The sequence below is a fragment of the Macrotis lagotis genome, chromosome 8, assembly GCF_037893015.1.
Source record: "Macrotis lagotis isolate mMagLag1 chromosome 8, bilby.v1.9.chrom.fasta, whole genome shotgun sequence".
Lineage (NCBI taxonomy): Eukaryota > Metazoa > Chordata > Mammalia > Peramelemorphia > Peramelidae > Macrotis > Macrotis lagotis.
Genome location: NC_133665.1, coordinates 69,436,047 through 69,452,362, shown reverse-complemented (window position 1 = coordinate 69,452,362; position 16,316 = coordinate 69,436,047). Strand labels below are relative to the sequence as shown.

The 16,316-nt window shown below is 37.0% G+C and overlaps 1 protein-coding gene and 1 pseudogene across 3 annotated transcripts in view; one reads left to right on the top strand and one right to left on the bottom strand.

Annotated features, from left to right (window-relative positions):
- The window catches only part of MLANA (melan-A), a 47,503-nt gene extending 46,123 nt beyond the window's left edge, over window positions 1-1,380 (bottom strand). For all 3 annotated transcript variants that reach the window (XM_074197480.1, XM_074197481.1, XM_074197482.1), the window contains exon 1: window positions 1,294-1,380. The gene's annotated coding sequence lies outside the window, so the exon portion shown is untranslated. The remainder of the gene's footprint in view (window positions 1-1,293) is intronic.
- Window positions 1,381-1,551: 171 nt separating this feature from the next.
- On the top strand, window positions 1,552-4,753 carry LOC141496479 (thioredoxin reductase-like selenoprotein T; annotated as a pseudogene).
- Window positions 4,754-16,316: the final 11,563 nt, after the last annotated feature.

Genomic DNA, 16,316 nt, shown 5'->3' with positions numbered 1-16,316 from the left:
ATTATAGAGGTTTTAAAATCTAGATATTTTTATTATGCTCAAACTTATGTTAAGACCTCAGAAAAAACCTGAACTCTTTTTAGGAGTCTTACAAACTCTCTTGAGGACAAAGTTACATTGAGTGACAGAAAAATAATTCTTTTACATCTTGCAATCTTGTACATTCCTCTTTGACCATAAAGGTTAAAGAGAAGATGGGTGCATAATCCCATACTTCTTTCAATGTCATTAAAATTGAACTTAGTTAAGCAAAGTCAAAATTTCATAAATGTCCTAAGGACAGAAACCTCACAAATTCAAAAATAAGTGAATTGAGGAGGATCATTTACATGTCACTAAGGAATCAGGGATAGCCGAGATTCTAACTCTGACTTAGCTAACAAATGTTTAAGACTCTAAGTACCTGAGTTCAAATCTGACCTCAGAGCCTTAATACTTATCTAGCTGTGTGACCTTGGACAAGTCATTTAACCCCAATGCCTTGCCAAAAAAAATAAATAAATAAAAAAGACTCTAAGTAAATTTTGACATTCCATGTGATCTATTTTGGTCAGGTGAAGTTCATATTAATTAACAAATTAATATTAATAACACTTTAAGCTAGTCAAAATTTACAGAAGGAATAGACTGTCTCAATTAATGAAGGAAATAAACAATTCCCTTAAGATAGTCTTAATAATCTGAGGCCTATGAATTTTTTAAAATCTGATAACTATATTTCACTGTATTTGGTTTCCTTCATCATCTTATGTTTTATTTTATGCATTTGAAAATATTCTGGGAAAGGATCCATTGATTTTAACAGACTGCCAAAGCGGTCCATGATAACACAAAACCAGATTTTTCTAAACCTGACTGAGTTAAAAGAGACCAGGTTAAAATCCACATCTTCTTAATATTTTCCCAATTATTATCATCATCAGGTTCTGCCAATACCACTTTCCCTACAAAAGGGACAATTAACAGGCTAATTGAAATTTTGAAAGACCAGTCTAGGGGCAGCTAGGTGGCAAAATAGATAAATACCTGAGTTCAAATGTGACCTCAGACACTTAATACTTAACCTATCTGTGTGACCTTGGGCAAGTCATGTAATTCCATTGCCTTAAAATAGATGGGAAAAAAAAAAAGAAAGACCAGGCCTGCCTGCCTGTCTAAAAGATAGGAACTGTTAGGATTCTGAATGGTTTTGTAATGTTGTTGGTAAGTTTTTTGTTTGGTCTTCATTTCCTCTCTGAATAATTTTTTTCCTACCAACTATAAGCAACCAGTCTTGCACTGGTCATGACTTGCCTCCAACTAAACACATGGCTTTGCATTCCTCAGACACATCATGAGATGAGCTTGAGGCAGTTGTTCAGTCTTCCTCCTTCTGTCTACCTCTCCTCTCATAGAATATAGAAGCCTGAATATCTATGTACCCCTTTAACTGTGACCTCAACAATAAACAGGAACCACTAGCTGCCTACACCAGCCCCACAGACCATTTCTAGCTGATCAGTTTGACAAAAAGAGTACAGTCTTGGTTTAAGATCTGATTGATATCATTAACTCCGTAGCCTATTACTACTAGTTCTCTTAGCTTCAGTTTATTCACCTTTAAAATGAGAATATAAAAGTACCTGCCCTCCATAAACAAGGCTATAGTGTGGTTAAAATGAAACTGTACTTTATAAACTGAAGAGAGTTATAGAAAAAGGAAGTATTCATGTCTCTGAAGGATGAAAAGCTGATTGACAGTAAATTAATTCACTGCACTTTCTCCTTGGTGATCCCTTCCTAATTTTGTTTTGCAGTGGAGCTAGATCTCTGAGTTCGCTGCTATAGGAAAATCTCAGGAGAATAAAATTCCTCCTAATGAAGGCTGGCAACATCATTATAAATTATTGTCTTTGAGAATTGTTGAGAGGTTCAAACACTTGTCCAAGTTTACAAAGTCAGTATGTGACAGACTGTATTGAACTCAGGTTTTCCTGGCTTCAAGAACAGTTCCCCAAATACTATGATACACTAGGCTCAAAATATCATAGATTAGGGTCTGGAAGGGCCTGGAGAGGTCAACTTGTCCAAGCTACCTCATTTTAAAGATGAGGACCAGAGAGGACAAGTTGCTTGCCCATAGTGACATAGGTAGTAAGGAACAGAGGCAAGATTTGGCACCAGACCCTCTAACTTCAGAACTAAAAAAGTAAAATGGGAATAGGATCAAAATATACCAAAACAATGCTTCTCCAATTAGGCTCCTCATAACCGTGTTTAGGCATAACCCAAAAGCGTATAGTCTGAGAGTCTAGACTCACCAAAGATACAAATCTTTCCTATGCTGGTTTAATGAAAGTCCTCTACACTTTCCCATCACACCCTGTCTGTCCTCCCAAAAGATCTCCGTCAAGTCATTTGGGCAACCAGATGGCATCTAAAGCTGTGCTTCATTAACAATTCTTTCACTGGTAGTAACCTGCAATCTTACTTTTTCATTATTTCTTGGAACTATTGCTTATCTACTGGGTTTTATCAGCCTTTCTCTTTGTTGATGGTTCATTTTTAGTGACAGTATTACCAAAAATGGGACAGATGTAGATAGAAACTCTGGCAGCCATCATGGCCTACTTCCCCTTCCTATGATCTTGAATTCAATTTAATAAGCCATTATTAAACTCTTATTATATCTAGCTGCTGGGGATGTGAGGAAAAAATACAGGATTGTTCTTGTGCTAAAGAAAGACTTGCACATAGATATAAATTCAAAGTAGAGTTTAAAATAAATGCAAAGTACTGTGTGTGGAGGATCTCTGATAAAGGGAGATGAAAAAATATTTCTTAGAGGAGGTTGCTCAACTTCAATTGAGCCTGAAGGGATCATATTATGTGTAATCAAAATCAAGTTTGGCTAGAACACAGAATGAACAAGGAAATTAATTTGTAATCAGCCTGGAAAAATTACCTGGAGCAAGATTATGAAAAGTTTTAAATGTCAGACACACAAGTTACTTTTTAATCCATAAGGTAATAAGGAGCTATTGAATCTTCTTGATCAGAGAAATGACATTATTAGACCCGTGCCTTAGGAAAAGCCCAATCTACCATATCTTACATAATTTTCTTTGCCTTTTCTATTCTGCTTTTATCACCCCCTGAGCCGCTGAAGCGCAACTACTCCTTCTGCTTCCTCTTCTTTAGTTATGGAAGAAAAGAAGGATGCTTGATCCATTTGCCTGGTGTTCCATAGCCACAGGATCTAGCCAAACTGCGCTTTTCTCTACCTCCTCTTTTCCTTCCCCCTTTCCCTCCACTATCTCCTGCACCCCCCCAAAAGGATTGTCCAGTAGTATCTCTCCTCTCAATGTATTTGTTCATGATATTTCCCATTCCTGGAATCGTATTAATTGTATCTTATGTTGGTTATTGTTTTCCTTTCTTCTGGAAGAGGACCATGGCATCAGGGAAGTATGCCGCGATATGCAAGGGAATTGAATCTAAGAGGGGGGAGGCTGTGTCAAGTCACCAGCCTCACCTTTTCACAGATACAGATGAGAATAACTGGAAATGTCTGCGGATGCAATGGAAGACAAAGATCTTTAACAGGTCTCAGTCTGGCTGAACCAATGCCCATTCCATGATGAAGACTAGGTAGGAAAGAAATGGAAATGTCGGGCCGGGCGGCGCCGCGGCGGCTCCGGGGCGATGCCTCGGCCAACGCGGGCGGCGGGCCGGGCAGGCGGCTCAGGACGCAGGGCGCCGCGGGGCCGCCGCTCCGGGTCCAGGTCCGTGTCCGCTGAGGCCCTCGGCGGGTGCTGGAGGAGTGCATCGGGTTGTTAGCCAGCGGTACCCAGACATCCGCATACAGGGAGGGAATTGCCTCCCTCAGCCAATACAGAGGCACATAGCATCTTTCCTGCCAGTCTTCAAACTAGTATTACCAGGCTTCATAATTGTTGGCAAGGATCCTTTTGCTTTCTTTGGCATGCAGGCTCCTTAGCATCTGGCAATGGGGCCAAGAAAATAAGGTCTATGCGGGTATGATGGTTTTCTTCCTAAGTAACATGACTGAGAACCAATGTATGTCAACAGGTGCATTTGAAATAATGCTAAATGATGTACCAGTATGGTCAAAGCTGGAATCTGGGCACCTTCCATCCATGCAGCAGCTTGTTCAAATTCTTAACAACGAAACGAAACTCAATGTGCATATGGATCCAATCCCACATCACTGATCATAGCCCCATCTTTTACATGAATGGATTTTTGCAAGAGCAGCGTGGTTCATGCCGATGAAGGCCTGTACTGAAGACAGCACACTGTTAGTACAGACCAGATGCTTTATTGGCAGCCTCGTTGAACTTCTTGGAAAACCTCAGTGCAAGACAGTCTTTCAGTGTTGGCATGTTTTAGAATACTGCACATTCATGGAGTGCAATAATACTGTATAGTTATATTTTTTTAAAGGGTTAATTCAGCTAGTTAATTGTTCTAAAATTCAGGCATTACTACTTGTAACTTTATTTCTTAGTCACATTGGGGGGGTGGCAAATTGAATTAATATCTGATTTTTTTTCTTAAAAGATGTCTGTTAGCATCTGCTGTGATTTTATATGAATTTATGTTCTTTTTGTAGTTTAAAATGAATATTTGGGAAAATAGCTGACATTCCTAAGTACTTTACAAAAGTCTGTCAAACATCTCTAATTTGGCTATGTCCTGTTTGTATGGTTTTCCAAATATTGCAAATTGTGAACAGTGCATTATACTAAGATTATGGGAAATATATATCCTGAGTACAATACCATTTTTGTGATTACAAGAGAACTACTAAAAGACCAATTGCTTTTTAAATCCTATGTCTAGCTCAAGTGTCTTGCCTTGACCAGTCTAATGAATTGATTAACTGGGCCTTTATACTTACCCTAAATATAAAACTAAGCAAATTTAAGTTAAATAAAAAGTTTTCATTTCCTGTGTAAAAAAAATGGAGTAAAGAAGGTTTCTTTTACCTAGTCAAAAAAATTCAATCTGGGAGGAGAAGATCCTCTTTTGAAGTCCGACTCAAATTCTTCCTTCTCCTGGGAGTCTTCCCTGATCCTCTAGTCAACATTCACCTAATCTCTTCTTTTATAATTGCCTTACAGAACATCATGTATTATATTTACTTGGGTATGGGCCATATACCTTTACTATTAATTCCATGTGGACAGGGTCTATATATTATCTAAACTTTGTATTTCCTGTAGCACCTAAAATAGAAGTCTGCTCAGAAAATAGAACTTTAACATAGTGAATAAACCAGAGAGAAAATGCAAAAAAGTAGGAATTCTAATTCCAAAATGAGAAGCTGAATCGCATCCTAAGTTTAGTCAAATGTCATATGCTTATATAGGAAATATAGACTCACAATAGTTTGATTTCAGGGAAGGCTCTAAGGATTGATTTTTGAAATTCAACCTTAAAGTTTGATTCCTTAATTCTTTTTGACATCCCTTCCTAAAATCAGACTAGGAATGAGGCAGAGTAATATAATAGAAAGATTACTGAATTCGGAGTCAGAAGAACTGATCAGAGGCACCCTATTCTGCTACTATTGCCCATGTGGATTTGAGCAAATTATTTGCCTTAGTTAAGCCTCCTTTATCTATTTTCTAAAATGAGAGGCCAGATGTGGGCTTTATCATCTTTTCTAGCTCTAAAATCTATTTTCTAGAGATTTAACCATGAGAACATTGGGATCAGAAAGTGACTGAAGAGACAACAGAAACCTGCATTATTTCAAAATTTTGCCTAGGACAATTCTAACTCTGACCTGATTTAGAAAAAGATGCTATATAAACATTAGAATGGACAGATACTGAAGGTGTGGGAAAGAGATTTGTGATGACTCAAAAAGGGCCCTAGAACAGCTATTTGAAAAAGCAAAGTACTCACCCCCTAGACAGTTCAACCTCAGTTACCACACACATAGTGGTGTGGGAAGTGGGGAGACTAGCAGATAAGCCAAGCAGCTCACCCAGACACTCCTGGCAAGAGAGTTCAATTCCATTCAGAGCCAAGCAAGGTTTCAGCATCCAGTCCAGCTTTCAAATTGGGGGATTACTCTTTGATTTGAAGCCTTTTCCTTAGAATTGAATGAATGAGAACAGCCACTGTCTGACTGGCTTTCATGTTTTATAAATGGAGCAAAAATTACAGAATTGTTTTCTGAGAGTTTGTATTTTTTGCGTTGGAAGAGTGTGACAGAATTTGGTTTTTTTGGAATGCACTGCTACCACAGAAATAATCTCCCTTAGGTTCCTGATTATAATTTTTTTAAAAATCACTGCAGTCTGATTTTGGTGAAGAACCTTTCTATTTGAGAAAATATTGTTTTAGACATGTAGTAAGGCCAAATTGGGCTGATACCATTCTACCTTTGTATAATGTTTTATTTATTTATTTACTTATTTTTGCAAAGTAAAGGGGTTAAGTGACTTGACCAAGGTCATATAGTTAGGCAATTTTTACATGTCTGAGACCAAATTTGAACTCAGGTCCTCCTGACTTCACTGTGCCACCTCGCTTCCCCTAATGTTTTATCTTTTAAAAGAAATAAGGCAGCTAGATGTAATAAAGTATCAGGTTTGGAGTCAGGGAGTCTTGAGTTCAAATTTGACATAGACTAGCTCTGTGTGGTCCTGAATAATTGACACCCTCTACCAGCCTCAGTTTCCTCATCCATAAAAATGGGACTAGTAATGCTTCATTGACAGGGTGGTTTTGAGAAACAAATGAGACAACTATATAAAGCTTTTTGCAAACAAAGAGCTCTGTAAATGTTATTACTGTTGTTCAGTGTTTTCAGTTATGTCCAACTCTGTGACCTCATTGGGGTTTTCTTGGCAAAGATACTAGAAGGGTTGCCATTTTGTTTTACAGCTCATTTTGTAAATGAAGAATCAAGGAAGATGAGTTTTCCCTGGTCTGGAACTCTATGCATTGTACCACCTAACTTTTCATATAAATGTTAGCTACTTTTATCATTATTAGTACAAGTTGCACAAGTACTTTCACTCCAAGATCACAAGGTAAATACAGAACCAGGATATGAATTTCTGATTCCTGGTCTGATGCTTTTTGTTTCTGAGTTTTCTCTACACAGAAGAATGACTTTTATCCTAAATCTGAAAAACAAAAATGATTAACAGGGGATTGATATCTGAGATAAGTAAGAAGTCAGTAAAAGGTAACCTAACTTCTCTTGTGAAATTCAAGTCACCTGTCCCAGATGAGCGCCACCTCTCTACCCAGTCAAAAAACTGGCAAGTAGGATTGCTGAACCATTATCAGTGAAACTGAAAAGATCATAGAAAAATAGAATAATTAGAGAAAGGCAAATGTCTTCCCAAGAGAACAAGGCAAATTATGTACGGTGAGCTTGACCTCAATTTCCTGGCAACATACCAAAACAGATCCTTAAAGTGCTGGAAAATGATCACCTAGGAAGGAAAATAGTGAAAAAGCCATCATGGTTTCATCAAGGACATCTCATTTCATTTTCTTTTTTTTTGGCAGGATTGACTACTAAAATAGTAGATGAGGGCTCTGACATGAATAGAGATTTTGTAGATTTTAGCAAAGTTTTTGATAAGGTTATATTTATTCTTATATATAAAAGAAAGAGAGATATGAATTGGATGATGATTAAATCTAGAGAGTGGGACAGCTAGGTGGTATTGTGGATAGAGTGCTGGGTCTGGACTCAGGAAGACTCATTTTCATGATTAAAATTGAGGATCAGACTGACACTCCCTGGGCAAGTCGTTTAACCATGTTTACTCCAGTTTCCTCATCTGTAAAATGAGCTGGTGAAAGAAATGGCAAACCACTCCAGTATCTGCCAAGAAAACCCCAATGAGGTCACAAAGAGTTGGATATGACTGAAATAACAGTAACAACAAAGATCTAGAGAGTAGAAACAGTGCAGGGAAAATAGCACCAAAAAACCTATAAAATAAGGGTAATTAGCAAAGTGACCTAGAGAACCTAATTCTAGGATTTATTTATGACCTCAAACTGAGACTCGATGGGATAAAACCCAGGAGTAGAAGGAATATTTTATTCAAAGGCAACAGATTCAATAAAAGAAGAATGGAATAGCATTGTATGTTTAGACATTTGCATCTAAGGAAATCCATGGTGAAGAGCATTTCCATGAAGCTCACTGGAGGCAGAAACTGAATCAAGTTTGTCATGAGGCATATGCCATAAATAGAACTTGGAAGGGGGAAGTAGATGAGACAGGTTACAAGTATATATATACATATATATGTGTATATATATATATATACACATATATATGTATATATATAGATAGATAGATAGATATAGATATAGATATAGATATAGATATAGATATTAACATTTAAAGAAAGAATTACAAAATACTAATAAGCATAAAAGATTACATCTTATTTACAAGTATCTTAAACTCAACATGTCCAAAATTGAACTAATTTTTGTTCAACCCAAACTTTTCCCCTTTCCAAATTTCCCTTCTATAGTCAAGGGCACCATCATCCTTCTAGTTATCCAGATTTGCCACTTAGATGTTCAGTTTTGGTTTTTTAAATTTTTATCTATTTATATTGTATACACACACATACACACATATTCATTTGTTTTATATCCAAATAATATACATATATATAAAACTCATTTATATATCCACTATATATAGACCATTTATCTATGTTTCCTTGTTTCCCTGATTCTATTTCACTTTGTTTTCCCCCTTTAAAAGAAAATTGAATCAGGGATTTTATACTTCTCTCAATGTAAATTGCAACTTCCACATATTTAAGGAATTACCCTGAGAGCTAATAAGTTGACTTCTTCAGAATAATACTGCAAGATATGAAGCCAGTTTTCTTTGACTTGAGGGTCAACTTTCTATCCCCTCCACCAAGCTGCTTCTTCCCATATTTCTCTGAATTCTTCTAATTCATGATTTCCTGTAGCGTAGTAAAATTTCATTATATTTATGCAGCATGATTTGTTTAAATTTTATTTTTTGTTGTTCAGTCATTTTTTCATGACTCCATTTGGAGTTTTCTTGGCAGGATTTAAGAGTGGTTTGCCATTTCCTTCTCCAAGTCATGTTCCAGATGAAGAAACTAAGGGAAGCAGAGTTAAGTGACATGTCCAAGGTAATACAATTGGTAAGTGTCTGAGACCAGATTTGAATTCTTCCAGACTCCAGGCTGGTGCTGAGTAGGCTGGCACTGAGTTGCATGGATATTTTAGTCACTTTTTTTTAGTTTTTTTTTTTTGCAAGGCAATGGGGTTAAGTGGCTTGCCCCAGGCCACACAGCTAGGCAATTATTAAGTGTCTGAGGCTGGATTTGAACTCAGGTACTCCTGACTCCAGGGCTGGTGCTCTATCCACTGTGCCACCTAGCCACCCCTATTTTAGTCACTTTTAAAAAAATCATGATTCAATTTTTTTCTAGAGTGGTTAGATTAAATCAAAGCAATACAATTAGTGTATGTGGTGTACCTTTCTTTACACAGTGATTATTTTCATCTTTGTAAATTTGTATGAGATAAAACACAGGAGTTGTTTTGATTTGTATTTCTCTTATAGTGATCTGCAGTCAATCAAAAAACATATTAAGCACATTCATTATGTATTAAATGCCAGGCTATACTAAGTCATAGGAGTGGAAGGTAAAAGGCAGTCTGGCAGCTTGTTGGTAGATGGTGGAAAAAATAATAAACAACTGTACCTATAGATAAGCTATATACAGAAAGATGAAAGGTTATCTCACAGTGAAGGTTCTAGGATAAAGGTGAACCAGTAGAATCATCTTGCAGAATGTGGAGTTTGAACTGAGACTTGGAGGTCACCAAAGACACCAGAAGGTGGAAGTGAGAAGTGAGAACATTTCAGACACAGGAGGCAGCTGGTGAAAATGCTCAGAAAATAAAGGATTTTGTTTGAGGAATAACATGGAAGCCAGTGTCTCTGGGATTGTAGTGTATGTGGAGAGAAAGAATAAATGAGAGGATTGTAAAGATAGAAAGGGGCCAGGCTATGAAAGGCCAAAGAGAAAGTTTTGCATTTGATCTTGGGGGTGATAGGGAGCTACTGAAATAGAGGGAGGGGTTACACAACCAGACCTACACTTTAAGAAGATCGATAACTGAAAGGAGGAGGGATTAGAGAGGGGAAAAGACTATTGTAATAATATAGGCATGAGGTGATGAGGGCCTGTATAGGTTAATAGCAGTGTCAGAGAAGAGGGGCAAATAGGAGTGATGGTGTGAAGGTAAAACTAGCACATAAAACTTGACAAAAGATTGGATATGACGGGTGAGAAGGAGTCAAGAGTCAATAACTCTCATTTAACTAGAATGCAGTATACATGAATAGGAATAATATGATGTAAGGTTGGAAAGATAGATTGGAATCAAGCTGCAAAGAATCTTAAATACTGGGCTTATGGGTTTTTCATTTTTTTTTCCCTTGAAACAATGAAGAGTCATTGAAGACTTCAGGGTTGAGGAATGACATAATAAGATAATTTTGTCCATACCTATGAGAAGTATGGATTGGAAAGGATAGACTGGAGTCATGAAGGCCAATGAAGAGGCTATTTTAATAATCCAAATGGGAAGTGGCAAGGTCCTAAATAATGCAGCAGTGAGAGGAAAGAGAAGGGGATGGAGGCAGGAGATATTATGAATGTAGAATTGATAAGACTTGACTGATGGAGAAGTGTGAAATGAAGAAGAAAAAGTCAGATATGACTCTGAAGTTCCAAACCTGGACATATAGTAAGATATTATCCCTTACACAGAAACAATGCAAAGGCAATTTTAGAGTGGGGATATTAAGTTTTGTTTTGGATACATTGAGTTTGATGGATGCATATGGATCTAAAGGATGGTGTGAAAACAAACTCAACTTCTGGGCAGTCATGTTATATCATATCATAATAACTCATTGAAAGAGGCACCAGACCTATGATTTCATTGGTGAAGGGCAGAGGTATCAAAGACAGACTGAGGGCTATATGTAGTTCACAACACTGAACTACCAGAATGAACCAGATTAAAATGTAATTGGGAAATATTTAACAAATTAAATAAAAATACAATAGAATGTAGATGATATCACATTTTCAAATTCATCAAACTTATGTATAGTTTGGTACTTCTCTTACCCCTTCTCTCTTTGACCCTACAGATATAAGTAACAGCCATATAAGGAAAATCCCCCTAGCAATACAGACTTAAACCCAGGCAGGTTTTCCATTCATTACCCATCTGCCTTTTCATGTTCTTCCCTCCCAATAACCCTGAGAGATAGCACAATTACAGAAACGGTCACTGAGGTCCAGTAGTTGACCATTGGTGACTTTTCACACTAGGGTTAAAGTCAAGATTCAATTCTACATTTATCTAACTCTGAGGGTAGAGCTGTTTCCACTATCACCAAATGGAAAGTCACTTTCTCCTTCTGAGATTATTTCTATAAAAATAAAAATGAGGAAGTTAACTTAGAGAAGTATAATGGTCCTGTCATTTCTAATCATCTATGACTCCACAGCCACATTATCAGATACTCCCTTTCCTCAGGTTAGACATTACTTTTCTCACACAGTTCAGGTGAGGCCCTGATAACACAGTCCATCTTGCTTTAACTAGAATAGCTAATGACTAATTGAACATTTAGTACCTGCCAAGTGCCTGTTACCTTAGGTTTGAACACCCAGTGGTCTCAGATAACAAGTCAGGAGGAGTAGTAATACATGCCAGTGATGCTACCTTACATTACCAAGGACAGTTTTTGAAGGTATTTTTGGGATATGATAAAAGTTTTTATTAATTTGTAGATCAAAAGAGTACCAAGTTTCCTAAGAACTTTCATGGCCACTAGAGGGAAGTCATGTAACATGCCACCATCTTTTTTCATTTAAGATTATCAGATTTCAGGCTGAAATCAGGAACTTTGAAGATCAAAGGGTCATAGATTTAGAGCTAGGAGAAGCCTTAGAGGTCATCTGGTTAGAATCCTTCAGGTCAAAACAGACAGGTTTACCCTCCACTCTGCTCCCCGGGGGTATGCTGGCAAATGTTTAACTGGCCTTCTGGAGGGAAAAATACCCGTGACATGCTTTTAAATTTAATCTGCATGAGTAATATTTTCTCCATCACTTCCTTAAACTTAAGTCAATCTAACAAAACAATAAATCAGCCTTGTATATAAATGCTTGCACTGAACATTTAACAATCACTCTTTTCTCTCTCTCTGCCTCTCTGTGTTTCTGTGTCTGTCTGTCTGTCTGTCTGTCTGTCTGTCTCTCTCTCTCTCTCTCTCTCTCTGTGTGTCTCTCTCTGTCTCTCTACACACACACACACACACACACACACACAGAGACACACACTTGATCCCCTCTATCCTCAAGCTCTTTGCCTTTGGTGCTTTTCCTTACATGAAATATCCTTTAAAACCTCTTGAATTGGGGCAGCTGGGTGGCACAGTGGATAGAGCACTGGTCCTGCAGTCAGGAGGACCTGAGGTCAAATCTGATCTCAGATGCTTAATAATTATCTAGCTGTATGACCTTGTCCAAGTCATTAAATCACTTAACCCCATTGCCTTGCAAAAACAAAAACAAAAGAACTATTGAATTCCTATCTCATCTTTAAAATCTAATTCAAATGCTGCCTCCTCCAAGAAGATGCCCCTGTTCTCCCACTACTACTGGTAATGACTGTCTCCCAAAATGGTGATGAAAAGGAGATCACTGATTGGTGCATAAGAATCCCTGCTGCTGAATATTAATTTTAAAATATAATTTCTTTGTTTTATTGTCTTTTTATTTTGTTAAATATTTCTCATTTACATTTTAATCTGATTTAAGCCACACCAGGGAGTGTGGCGGGCTACACATGGGACAAGTTGTTTGATACCTCTGTTAGAAAGAATCTTACATTGCTTTTCTAAACTATTTATCAAGTAAAATGATATGTGTAGTTATTAGTGAATGTAGTTATCACATTACTAGATTATATGCTCCATGAGGGTGTGCAAAGTCAATCACTGTTGCAGTGAGTCTGAGTGACTTCATGACCTTTCAGACTTTGGCCCATGGACAACCAGCCTGAATGAGATGGTCATCTAGAAATATCCCCAGGAAGACACAGTAATTCCAATTTTCTGATGCTATAAGTGGGGGGAGAAGCTGAGGCAACACTAACCCAATTTCTTCATTGACTCCTCAGTGAAAGCATGTACCAATGAATATTGTCTTTCCTTTTATATGGATGCTTTCTCCTAGCTATAAAAGCAGTGAGTAATTTGAATTCTGGGCCTCTTGTACTTTAATACTGCTTTGCTGTGTTAATAAATTTCTTGGTCTTATTTCCAGAGTTTGCCTTAGTGATCATGGCAGAACCTGAACCAAATTACTTTTAACAAGGGTAGAGACTTTGCCTTATTTATACTTGGATTCATTAATTAAGGGAAGTGGGTAAAATCAGGCAATAATTTCAACTGGTGCAGGAGTACAAAATAATTTAACACAACATGATAAGAAAAGGTAGAGTGGAACTCTATTTCCTCTGAATTTCTACAGAATGTGTATTCTAGAGTAGCTTAGTATAAGAAGAGACTTTCCAAGAGAGTGGGATAGTGGAATCTACAACAGTCATTAGGTCTCTGCTTGAACACTTCTAGTCACAGGAAACTCATAGTCCTCCCCTCCAATTCCCACCTTCCATCGAAGGACTGACTTCTCTTGTAATTCCCCATTTTTGAGGCATATAGAAAAATGTAATTTCTCTTCAGTCTTTCCACTATTTAAAAATTCCCCAATCTCTGTGTCCCTGTGCTTTATCTTTGTCGAGCTAAATATTTCCATTTCCTTCAATTATTCTCATATGATATGATTTGTTTTATTCATTTTCCCCCTGGACTTTGTCAGTGTTCTCATTTAATTTTGTACAAAGAATGAAATGACAATTATGGCAAAAGAGGGCTAAATGTGGAGTTCAAATTCTACTTCAGAAATTTAAGTAAACCACACAATTGTTTTGAGCCTCTATTGCCCACAATAGCTCCGGTGTGAGTCCAAACATTGAACAAGAGTCGGGTTAAGTAGAAATGTACACATGCGAGGTCATGATACAAAATCTACTGATTTATTTTCGGAAACTGAGACTTTTTATAATAAAAACTTATCTCAGGAATGACTGGCTACAGGAGACCCAGTTTCACAATTTCCTGGATAAATTTTTATTCTTAAAAATCTGCATACTTCTTTATCAGAAAAACCTTTTACAACCACCTCCAGAGCCACAGATTGTCCCAGGTCAAGGTTCACTGGAGAGCCAACAAATCCATATAATGAGCAAGAATACGTACATATCTCTAATGGAAAAGGTCACCAAGGATATGTGTAAATCACTCCCAGGAGCTGGCCCTCAACAAGCGTCTATTCTCTCATATGTAATCGGGGTAACTAATATTTGTAGTAAGGGTAACTAGGTGACAAAGAAGGTGTTCATTCCCCTTTGAGGTGATTATCCATCTCCTCTACATAATTATTCTTGTCTCTTCTTATTTAAGAACATATTGTCTCTTCCATGAGCACAAAAGCTACTGGAATGCAAGGACTGCTTTTGAGTTTGTTTAATATCTTCAGTATCTAGCAAAATACCTAAAATATATATAAAAAAGGTTTATATAAACTGATAGGAAATGAAGTAAGCAGAATCAAGAGAACATTGTACACAGTAACAGAAATATTATATGATAAATGACTTAGCTATTCTGAGCAATATGATTCAAAATAATCTCAAAGTACTAATAATAAATGCTTGTGCATTGATTGATTGACAAAAGTCCTGCTGTAGTGCCTTATCTTGGTATGGTGGTGATCCTGGGTTGTGACAACAGAGGACAGGCTCTGGCAGGTTCTGCCAAGCTGGAGAGATGCCATATATAGTAGATGCCATAACATGTTCTTCTGATGACATTTTGCTGTATCTAACAGATTTTATCTCATTTTTAATGGGTGATGGGTGGTACCAAAAGGTAGACTAGAGAGACCAGTTGTAAACCCTTTCATCATTAGTGATTTGTAATCTGGCAAATCCATTCTTGTACAAAACCACGGATTCAATTTGTTGTAATTTATATACTTATGTATTGGAACTTACCTTTCCTCACATACAACTTTTTTTTTTGTTTTTTGGTTCTTCAAATATGGTGAGATTTCCTGAGTTTTTATGTTACTTATGTTAACTTTTTCCTAATATTAAGGAATTTCATTCCATGGAAGACTTTCTTCTAATGCTTTATCATAACAATGGGGAAGTGACCCCTTGGTTTTTGAAGACTATACTACAAACTCTGGAAGATTATATAATGCTAGAAAGATTGTATATACATCCATGGCAATAAACTATGCTTGCTCTCTTAGGAGTAGCCTGCGCTGAACATGAAGTGATGAATTAGTTGGGTATGACAACTGGGAAAACAAAGAAAAATAGAAAAATGTCCTTTAAGCTCTGTGACCCTCTTTTCTGTAGCACAATGGAAAGAATACTAGATTTGAACTCAAGAAGATCTGACTTTGAATCTTGTTTCTGCCACTTACTAGTTTTGTGACCTTGGGTAAAAAGGGGACAATAATAATACCTTCCTGAGTTGTGAGAAATGGATAAGATAGCCTAAAGAATTATGCAAAGCTTAGTGAGCTATATAAATGCTAACTATCACAATGACTAAAAGAGTGGTGAAAAGGGAAGAGTAAATACCAAGAATTACAGTGTTAGTTTGCTAAGTTAGAGACTATTAGCATTTGTTGTGACAAGGGTCCCTGGGGCAATATGGTAAAGTCTATAGATTTTTCCTTAGGACAAGGATAACTGAAGGAAATAATAAATTTCAGTTAGAAGTTGGAAAAATCAATAACAGCAACATTGCGTGATGATCAACTAAGACAGACTTAGCTCTTCTCAGCAATACAGTGATCCAAGACAATTCTAAAAGATTGTGATGAAAAATGTCATCCACATCCAAAGAAAGGACTGTGGAGTCTGAATGCAGATCAAAGCATACTATTTTTATTTTTAAAAATTTGTTTTTTTTTTTTTATTTGTTTTTTTTACTTTTTTTTTAGGTTTTTGCAAGGCAAATGGGGTTAAGTGGCTTGCCCAAGGCCACACGGCTAAGTAATTATTAAGTGTCTGAGACTGGATTTGAACCCAGGTACTGGGTCCAAGGCTGGTACTTTATCCACTACGCTGCCTAGCTGCCCCTGGTTTTTTTTTTTTAT